This window comes from Triticum dicoccoides, chromosome 3B (genome assembly GCF_002162155.2).
Source record: "Triticum dicoccoides isolate Atlit2015 ecotype Zavitan chromosome 3B, WEW_v2.0, whole genome shotgun sequence".
NCBI lineage: Eukaryota > Viridiplantae > Streptophyta > Magnoliopsida > Poales > Poaceae > Triticum > Triticum dicoccoides.
Genome location: NC_041385.1, coordinates 245,150,636 through 245,161,643, shown reverse-complemented (window position 1 = coordinate 245,161,643; position 11,008 = coordinate 245,150,636).

Here is an 11,008-nt window from a genome sequence, read left to right as displayed (position 1 = left end):
CGCTGCTCCACACCCTGTAGCTCGGTCTTTAGGACAGAGGTCCAACCCTCAAGCTCAGCCTTAAGCAGCTCCAAGTCCAGGCGATGCCTTCCATCCAGCTCAGCACGTGCCTTCGCCACCCTCTTCTCCACCTCCACCTGGACCTGAGGTTCTCGGGCGGTGACGGCATCCTTAGCCACGGCGACCTGTCGCTCCCTCACCTCCAGCCTCTCCAGCGCCAAGCTGTGTTCCACGGCCTCAAGCGTCAGGTCCTCATGGCGCCTCAGGAGCTCCGCCTCGGCAAGGGCCACCTCGTCTGGAGAGGAGGCCAGCAGGGCACAACGCTCCTCGACTTCGCACAGCAGGGCCGCATTTGAAGATAGAAGATCTCGCTCCCACTCCTCAGCCGCCTCGCGGCGGCGGTTGGCTGCCTCGGCCTCTTCCATGGCGCGGGCGCGAGCTTCACGAGAAGCCGCGAGCGAGGCCACCGCGCACGCTTCAGCTTCGTCACGCCGAAGTTTCCCAAGGTTGATGACCACCTTCAGCCGCTGCCACTCATCCTCCAAGCGGTGGTTCTCTGCCTCAGGCCTGGTGTCGACGTTGGCAAGCTCCCCGCCAAGATGGACCATCGCACGCATCGCTTCATCGAAAAGCCCGAAGCGCACGCGCTACACCCGCGAGCAAACGGAAGCTCATCACCAAGATCTTCGCCGGCTCCGAAAGTCGCCCAGGAGGCATTGGGCGCTCCGCTAGTCGTCGGTCAGGGGCTGGCTGGTGTGGCCTCACAGCTTGAAGATGAAGGCTGCCCAAAGGGCACCCCCCCAGCTGGCAGTGACAAGAGGAAGGATCACTGGCGCACCCCTCGCCTCGCGGCTAGAGTCGCGGGGGGAGAGAACATGGGGCCCGGCTCCGGGGCACCCTCGCGGCGTCATGTTGGATGGAGTTGGTCCCACGCCTTGCGCAGGCTCGGGGCGCTGGGGGCTGCGCGCATGCGCCAAGCTGGAATCCTTGGGGGTGCCTGCCTCCCGAGGTTTCGCCTTCATGGAGACCCTGCAAAACCCCAGCCATGAGAAACGCGGCACGCTTGGGGGTCAAGAGCAAAGGTACTTACTCATCGGTAGCCACGTATCTCCTTGGCTTCAGTGGCCGACGTGTGTCGTCGTCGCGACACGGGGACCCTTCCTCTTTAGGAGTGACTCAAGGCACAGGCGGCGCCGACCAGACCCCGATGGGCGGTCCTCAGGAGGGGGAGCGCTTGGCGTGGTGTCCGAAGCAGGGGTCCCCAGGCCAGGGGCACCTGGCGATACCTTCTGGCTCGCGGCTCCGGGGCCGTTGGAGGGCTCCTCGTCGTCATCACCCACTCTGGAGCCACCATCCCGGGCGTCAGAAGCCCCTCCCTCCGGAGCTTGGGGTGGCTCCGGTTCTGCGGCGGCTCCTTCCTGGGCTCCAGAAGCCTCAGACTCCTGAGCCTATGGCGGGTCCAGGCCTCCGGAGGAGCTCTCAATAGCTAATGGAGGCGCGCGCCCCCTGCCTCCACACTCGGGGCGCACGTGGCAGGGTCGATCAGGAGAGGAGCCACGAAGACGGGATTCTCGCGGGGCCCCTCAATGCCCTCAGGAAGCAACTCCCACTCATCGAACAGAGGCATCTGCCCCGTGAAGGCCTCCTTGTTCGAGCACAAGTAGAGAAGGCAGCCACCCCCTGGAAGGTCAGCAGCCTCGGGCTCGCCAGTCAGGGGCTTGAGCACCACGCTCAAGGTATCAGCAGCAAGTGACGGCTTCTGCAGCCTCATCGGATCTCTGGCGCCTGTGAAGTCCCACATCAGGCGAGAATGGCGCTGGAGGGGAGCAATGCGCTGCTTCACGAATTCCTTCACCACCATTGGCACCGTCACCTCCAGTTCCTGGAGCCTCGCCAACCTCTTCCAGACGAAAGCAAGACGCCGGTCGGTGAGCTTCTCATGGCACCAGCTGGAGGTTGGCGAAGCCGGCGACCCAGGAATCGTGAGCATGGGGCTGAATGCGCGGGCGTTCCTCAGGAGCCACTGCTTCCGGAATCCCTTCGCGACAGGCGAAAGCTCGAAATTGATCCCCGAGCCAGCGGCCGCGGCCACGGCTTTGAAGGTCGCTGATACGTCTCCAACGTATCTATAATTTTTTATTATTCCATGCTATAATATTACCCCTTTTGGATGTTTATGGGCTTTATTTTACACATTTATATCATTTTTGGGACTAACCTACTAACCGGAGGCCCAGCCAGTATTGCTGTTTTTTGCCTATTTCAGTATTTCGAAGAAAAGGAATATCAAACGGAGTCCAAACGGAATGAAACCTTCGGAGCGTGATTTTTGGAATGAACGTGATCTAGACGACTTGGAGTGCAAGTCAAGAAGCAGCCGAGGCCTCCACGAGATAGGAGGGCGCCCCCCCTATAGGGTGCGCCCCCCTGTCTCATGGGCCCCTCGGGCGGCCACCGACATACTTCTTCCTCCTATATAAGCCTACGTACCCCGAAAACATCCAGGGAGCCAACGAAACACAATTTCCACCGTCGTAACCTTCTGTATCCACGAGATCCCATTTTGGAGCCTTCGTCGGTGTTCTGCCGGAGGGGAATCAACCACGGAGGGCTTCTACATCAACATCCTTGCCCCTCCGATGAGTTGTGAGTAGTTTACCACAGACCTTCGGGTCCATACTTATTAGCTAGATGGCTTCTTCTCTCTTTTTGGATCTCAATACAATGTTCTCCCCTCCCTTGTGGAGATCTATTCAATGTAAACTCTTTTTGCGGTGTGTTTGTCGAGATCCGATGAATTGTGGGTTTATGATCAAGTTTATCTATGAGAAATATTTGAATCTCCTCTGAATTCTTTTATGTATGATTGAGTTATCTTTGCAAGTCTCTTCGAATTATCGGTTTGGTTTGGCCTACTAGATTGATCTTTCTTGCCATGGGAGAAGTGCTTAGCTTTGGGTTCAATCTTGCGTGTCCTTACCCAGTGACAGAAAGGGTTGCAAGGCACGTATTGTATTGTTGCCATCGAGGATAAAAAGATGGGGTTTATATCATATTGCATGAGTTTATCCCTCTACATCATGTCATCTTGCTTAAGACGTTACTCTGTTCTTACGAACTTAATACTCTAGATGCAGGCAGGAGTCGGTCGATATGTGCAGTAATAGTAGTAGATGCAGGCAGGAGTCGGTCTACTTGTTGCGGACGTGATGCCTATATACATGATCGTGCCTAGATAATCTCATAATTATTCGCTTTTCTATCAATTGCTCGAGAGTAATTTGTTCACCCACCGTAATACTAATCCTATCTTGAGAGAAGCCACTAGTGAAACCTATGGCCCCCGGGTCTATCTCTTATCATATTTGCTTCCAATCTACTTTTATTTGCATCTTTACTTTTGCATCTATATTATAAAATACCAAAAAATATCTATCTTATCATACTATCTCTATTAGATCTCACTTTCGCAAGTGGCCGTGAAGGGATTGACAACCCCTTTATTGCGTTGGTTGCGAGTTCTTTCTTTGTTCGTGTAGGCGCGTGGGACTTTTGAGGAGCCTCCTACTAGATTGATACCTTGGTTCTCAAAAACTGAGGGAAATACTTGTGCTACTATTGCTGCATCACCCTTTCCTCTTCAAGGAAAACCAACGCAAGCTCAAGACGTAGCAAGAAGAATTTCTGGCGCCGTTGCCGGGGAGGTCTTCGCTCAAGTCAAGACATACCAAGTACCCATCACAAACTCATCTCCCTCGCATTTACATTATTTGCCATTTGCCTCTCATTTTCCTCTCCCCCACTTCACCCTTGCCGTTTTATTCGCCCTCTCTTTCCCAATCTCCTCCTCTCTATTTTCGCTTGCCTTTTTCTGTTAGCTTGTGTGTTGGATTACTTGTTGCCATGGTGCAAGATAATACCAAATTGTGTGATTTCTCGAATACCAATAATAATGAGTTCCTTAGTACTCCGATTGCTCCTCTTAATGATGTTGAGTCTTGTGAAATCAATACTGCTTTGCAGAATCTTGTTATGAAAGATCAATTCGCCGGCCTTCCTAGTGAAGATGCCGCTACTCATCTAAACAAGTTTGTTGATTTGTGTGATATGCAAAATAAGAAAGATACGGATGACGATATTGTTAAATTGAAGTTATTTCCGTTTTCACTTAGAGATCGTGCTAAAGTTTGGTTTTCGTCTTTGCCTAAATAGTATTGATTCTTGGAACAAGTGCAAAGATGCTTTTATCTCTAAGTATTTTCCTCCCGCTAAGATTATCACTCTTAGGAACGATATTATGAATTTTAAACAACTTGATCATGATCATGTTACCCAATCTTGGGAAAGAATGAAATTGATGATTCGCAATTGCCCTACTCATGGTTTGAATTTATGGATGATCATACAAAAAATTTATGCCGGTTTGAACTTTGCTTCTAGAAATCTCTTACATTCGGCAGCTGGAGGCACGTTTATGGAAATCACGTTAGGAGATGCTACAAAACTTCTTGATAATATTATGGCTAATTATTCTCAATGGCACACCGAAAGATCTTCTAGTAAAAAAGTGCATGCTATAGAAGAAATCAATGTTTTGAGTGGAAAGATGGATGAACTTATGAAATTGTTTGCTACTAAGAATACTCCTCTTGATCCCAATGATATGCCTTTGTCTACTTTGATTGAGAATAATAATGAATCTATGGATGTGAATTTTGTTGGTAGGAATAGTTTTGGAAACAATGCTTATAGAGGGAACTTTAATGCTAGACCGTTCCCTAGTAATTCCTCTAATAATTATGGAAATTCCTACAATAATTCTTATGGTAATTTTAATAAGATGCCCTCTGATTTTGAGAATAGTGTGAAAGAATTTATGATTTCTCAAAAGAATTTTAATGCTTTGCTTGAAGAAAAATTGCTCAAAGTTGATGATTTGGCTAGGAACATTGATAGACTTTCGCTTGATGTTGATTCTCTTAAACTTAGATCTTCTTATCCTAAGCATGATATCAATGAGTCTCTCAGAGCAATGAGAATTTCCATTGATGAGTGCAAGGAAAGAACCGCTAGATTGCGTGCAAAGAAAGATTGCTTTATAAAAGCGTGTTCTTCTAGTTTCCATGAAAATAATGATGAGGATCTTAAAGTTATTGATGCGTCTCCTATTAGATCTTTTTTTTGCAATATGAATCTTGATAATTATGGTACTGATGATGAGTCAACTTTGCCTAGAAGGCGTCCCAAGAATTCGGAGTTTTTAAATCTTGATGCTAAATTTGGTAAAAGTAGGATTGGAGAGGTCATGACTTTAAATAGCATTGAACCCACTATCTCGGATTTCAAGAAATTTGATTATGATAATTGTTCTTTAGAAGGTTGTATTTCCTTGTTGCAATCCGTTGTTAATTCTCCTCATGCTTATAGTCAAAATAAAGCTTTTACCAAACATATCGTTGATGCCTTGATGAAATCTTATGATGAAAAACTTAATTTGGAAGTTTCTATACCTAGAAAACTTAATGATGAGTGGGAACCTACTATAAAGATTAGAATTAAAGATCATGAGTGTTTTGCTTTGTGTGATTTGGGTGCTAGTGTTTCCACGATTCCGAAAACTTTATGTGATATTCTAGGTTTCCATGATCATGATGATTGCTCTTTAAATTTGCACCTCGCGGATTCCACCATTAAAAAGCTAATGGGAAGGATCAATGATGTTCTCATTGTTGCAAAAAGAAATTTGGTGCCCGTAGATTTTATCGTTCTTGATATAGATTGCAATCTTTCTTGCCCTATTATTCTTGGTAGACCTTTCCTTAGAACGGTTGGTGCGATTATTGATATGAAGGAAGGGAATATTAGATTCCAATTTCCATTAAAGAAAGGCATGGAGCACTTTCCAATCAAGAAAGTCAAATTACCTTATGAATCTATCATGCGAGCTACTTATGAATTTAGTGCCAAAGATGGCACTACTTAGATCTATCTTCGCTTTTATGCCTAGCTAGGGGCGTTAAACGATAGCGCTAGTTGGGAGGCAACCCAATTTTCTTTGTGTTTTTTGTTTTTGTTCCTGTTTAGTAATAAATCTTGCATCTACCTTCTGTTTAGATGTGTTTTTATCTTTTGATTAGTGTTTGTGCCAAGTAGAACCTATAGGATAACCTATGATGATAGTTGATTTGATTCTGCTGAAAAACAGAAACTTTGCACGCACAAATTTAGTTTTGTTAAATCACAGGAACGTGAATTTGCGTTGATTCTTTTTGACTCTGATCAATAGACACATTTTCCCGGACTTCCTATTTTTGTAGGATTTTTAGAGTTCCAGAAGTTTGCATTAGTTACAAATTTCTACAGACTGTTCTGTTTTTGACAGATTCTGTTTTTCGTGTGCTGTTTGCTTATTTTGATGCATCTATGGCTATTAAAATAGTTTATAAACCATATAGAAGTTGGAATACAGTAGGTTTAACACCAAAATAAATAAATAATGAGTTAATTACAGTACCTTATGTGGTGGTTTTCTTTTCTTTCACTAACGGAGCTTATAAGATTTCCTGTTGAGTTTTGTGTTGTGAAGTTTTCAAGTTTTGGGTAAAGCTTTTATGGACTATGGAATAAGGAGTGGCAAGAGGCTAAGCTTGTGGATGCCGATGGCACCCCAAGATATTCAAGGATAGCCAAAATCCTAAGCTTGGGGATGCCCCGGGAAGGCATCCCCTCTTTAGTCTTCGTTCATTGGTAACTTTACTTGGAGCTATATTTTTATTCGCTACATGATATGTGTTTTGCTTGGAGCGTCGTGTATTATATTAGTCTTTGCTTTTTAGTTTACCACAATCATCCTTGATGTACACACCTTTTGGGAGAAGCCTACTTGATTAGGATTTGCTAGAATACTCTATGTGCTTCACTTATATCTTTTGAGCTTGATAGTTTTTGCTCTAGTGCTTCACTTATATCTTTTAGAGCATGGTGGTGTCTTAATTTTGAAGAAATTGCTAGTCTCTCATGCTTCACTTATATCTTTTTGAGAGTCTTTTAGAACAGCATGGTATTTGCTATGGTTACAAAGTTGGTCCTAGAATGATGAACATCCAAGTTGGGTATAATAAAAACTATCATAGAAAAGGAATTGGATGCTATGATCAATTTGATGCTTCATAATTGTTTTGAGATATGGAGATAGTGATATTAGAGTCATGCTAGTTGAGGTGATTATGAAAAATACTTGTGTTGGGGTTTGTGATTCCTGTAGCATGCACGTATGGTGAACCGCTTTGTGATGAAGTTGGAGCACAATTTTATTTATTGATTGTCTTTCTTATGAGTGGCGGTCGGGGACGAGCGATGGTGTTTTCCTACCAATCTATCCCCCTAGGAGCATGCGCGTAGTGCTTTGGTTTTTGATGACTTCTAGATTTTTGCAACAAGTATATGAGTTCTTTTGACTAATGTTGAGTCCATGGATTATACGCACTCTCACCCTTCCACCATTGCTAGCCTCTCTTGTGTCGCGCAACTTTCGCCGGTACCATACACCCACCATATACCTTCCTCAAAACAGCCACCATACCTACCTATCATGGCATTTCCATAGCCATTCCGAGATATATTGCCATGCAACTTTCCACCGTTCCGTTCATATGACACGCATTACTTTTGTCATATTGCTCTTTGCATGATCATGTAGTTGACATCGTATTTGTGGCAAGGCCACTTTCATAATTTTCATACATGTCGCTCTTGATTCATTGCATATCCCGGTATACCGTCGGAGGCATTCATATAGAGTCATATCTTGTTCTAGCTTTGAGTTGTAATTCTTGAGTTGTAAATCCATAAAAGTGTGATGATCTTCATTATTAGAGCATTGTCCTAGTGAGGAAAGAATGATGAAGACTATGATTCCCCCACAAGTCGGGATGAGACTTCGGACTTTACAAAAAAGAAAAAAAAGAAAAAAAAGAGAAAGGCCAAAAAGAAAAAAAAGAAAGGCCAAAGAAAAAAAGAGAAAAAAAGGGAAAAAGAAAAAAGAAAAAAATAAATGAGAGAAAAAGAGAGAAGGGACAATGCTACTATCTCTTTTCCACACTTGTGCTTCAAAGTATCACCATGATCTTCATGATAGAGAGTCTCATATGTTGTCACTTTCATATACTAGTGGGAATTTTTCATTATAAAACTTGGCTTGTATATTCCAATGATGGGCTTCCTCAAAATGCCCTAGGTATTCATGAGCAAGCGAGTTGGATGCACACCCACTTAGTTTCTTTTGTTGAGTTTTCATATATTTATAGCTCTAGTGCATCCATTGCATGGCAATCCCTACTCACTCACATTGATATCTATTAATGGGCATCTCCATAGCCCGTTGATACGCCTAGTTATTGTGAGACTATCTTCTCCCTTTTTGTCTTCTCCACAACCACCATTCTATTCCACATATAGTGCTATGTCTATGGCTCACGCTCATGTATTGCGTGAAAGTTGAAAGAGTTTGAGATTATTAAAGTATGAAACAATTGTTTGGCTTGTCATCGGGGTTGTGCATGATTAAATACTTTGTGTGATGAAGATAGAGCAACAACCAGACTATATGATTTTGTAGGTATAACTTTCTTTGGCCATGTTATTTTGAGAAGACATGATTACTTTGATTAGTATGCTCGAAGTATCACCATTTTCTTGTTAATATGAACTTTTATTTTGTATCATTTGGATCTGAACATTCATGCCACAATAAAGAAAATTCATTGAGAATTATGCTAGGTAGCATTCCACATCAAAAATTTCTTTTTTATCATTTACCTACTCGAGGACGAGCAGGAATTAAGCTTGTGGATGCTTGATACGTCTCCAACGTATCTATAATTTTTGATTGTTCCATGCTATTATATTACCCTTTTGGATGTTTATGGGCTTTATTTTACACATTTATATCATTTTTGGGACTAACCTACTAACCGGAGGCCCAGCCCGTATTGCTGTTTTTTTTGCCTATTTCAGTATTTCGAAGAAAAGGAATATCAAACGGAGTCCAAACGGAATGAAACCTTCGGGAGCGTGATTTTTTGAACGAACGTGATCCAGAGGACTTGGAGTGCAAGTCAAGAAGTAGCCGAGGCCTCCACGAGATAGGAGGGTGCGCCCCCCCCTATAGGGCGCGCCCCCTGTCTCGTGGGCCCCTCGGGCAGCCACCGACGTACTTCTTCCTCCTATATAAGCCTACGTACCCCGAAAACATCCGAGCCAACGAAACACAATTTCCACTGCCATAACCTTCTGTATCCGCGAGATCCCATCTTGGAGCCTTCGCCGGTGTTTTGTTGGAGGGGGAATCGACCATGGAGGGCTTCTACATCAACATCCTTGCCCCTCTGATGAGTTGTGAGTAGTTTACCACAGACCTTCGGGTCCATAGTTATTAGCTAGATGGCTTCTTCTCTCTTTTTGGATCTCAATACAATGTTCTCCCCCTCTCTTGTGGAGATCTATTCGATGTAAACTCTTTTTGCGGTGTGTTTGTCGAGATCCGATGAATTGTGGGTTTATGATCAAGTTTATCTATGAGAAATATTTGAATCTCCTCTGAGTTCTTTTATGTATGATTGAGTTATCTTTGCAAGTCTCTCCGAATTATCGGTTTGGTTTGGCCTACTAGATTGATCTTTCTTGCCATGGGAGAAGTGCTTATCTTTGGGTTCAATCTTGCGGTGTCCTTACCCAGTGACAGAAAGGGTTGCAAGGCACGTATTGTATTGTTGCCATCGAGGATAAAAAGATGGGGTTTATATCATATTGCATGAGTTTATCCCTCTACATCATGTCATCTTGCTTAAGGCGTTACTCTGTTCTTATGAACTTAATACTCTAGATGCAGGCAGGAGTCGGTCGATGTGTGGAGTAATAGTAGTAGATGCAGGCAGGAGTCGGTCTACTTGTTGCGGACGTGATGCCTATATACATGATCATGCCTAGATAATCTCATAATTATTCGCTTTTCTATCAATTGCTCGACAGTAATTTGTTCACCCACCGTAATACTAATGCTATCTTGAGAGAAGCCACTAGTGAAACCTATGGCCCCCGGGTCTATCTCTTATCATATTTGATTCCAATCTACTTTTATTTGCATCTTTACTTTTTGCCTCTATATTATAAAATACCAAAAATATATTTATCTTATCATACTATCTCTATTAGATCTCACTTTCGCAAGTGGGCGTGAAGGGATTGACAACCCCTTTATTGTGTTGGTTGCGAGTTCTTTGTTTGTTTGTGTAGGTGCGTGGGACTTTTGAGGAGCCTCCTACTGGATTGATACCTTGGTTCTCAAAAACTGAGGGAAATACTTACGCTACTATTGTTGCATCACCCTTTACTCTTCAAGGAAAACCAACGCAAGCTCAAGACATAGCAGTCGCGCACCCAGAGCGTTGGCGGGCGTCCGCCAACCGGAGCAGGAAGAAATGGCGAAACAAGGCCAGTGAGGGAGTGATGCCCACCATGGCCTCGCAGAGGAAGGCGAAGACGGCAAGGAGGAGGATGGAGCGAGGGTCCAGATGCAGCAGATGGATCTGGTAATGCAACATCATGGCATTGAAGAAAGGTGAGAAGGGAGGAATCAACCCAGCAAGAAGAGCATGGAGATGGATGGGAATCTCAGTGGCACTCATCTCTCTGGTTCGCCAAGACCCAGGGCGGACAGCCGTCGCCCTCCCCTCATTGGAGTCGGCGGCGAGCGCATGGCGAACCTTGTCCAGCCCCTCCTTATTGATCACCGTCGACTGCTCAAGGGCTGGCTCCAAGGCCGGTGGTGGACCGGCCGGTGCGAGAGGCTTCCCCTTCTTCTTCCTCGGCTTGGGAGCCATGGCGAATACCAAGAGAGGGCAAGGCGCCGGAACTAGATCTATGGACATGGAGGCAAGATTGGGAAGGAGGAAACAAGAGCCGGGCACGGTACACTACAGGCAAGTTGCACTGACGGCGGGCGGCTGCT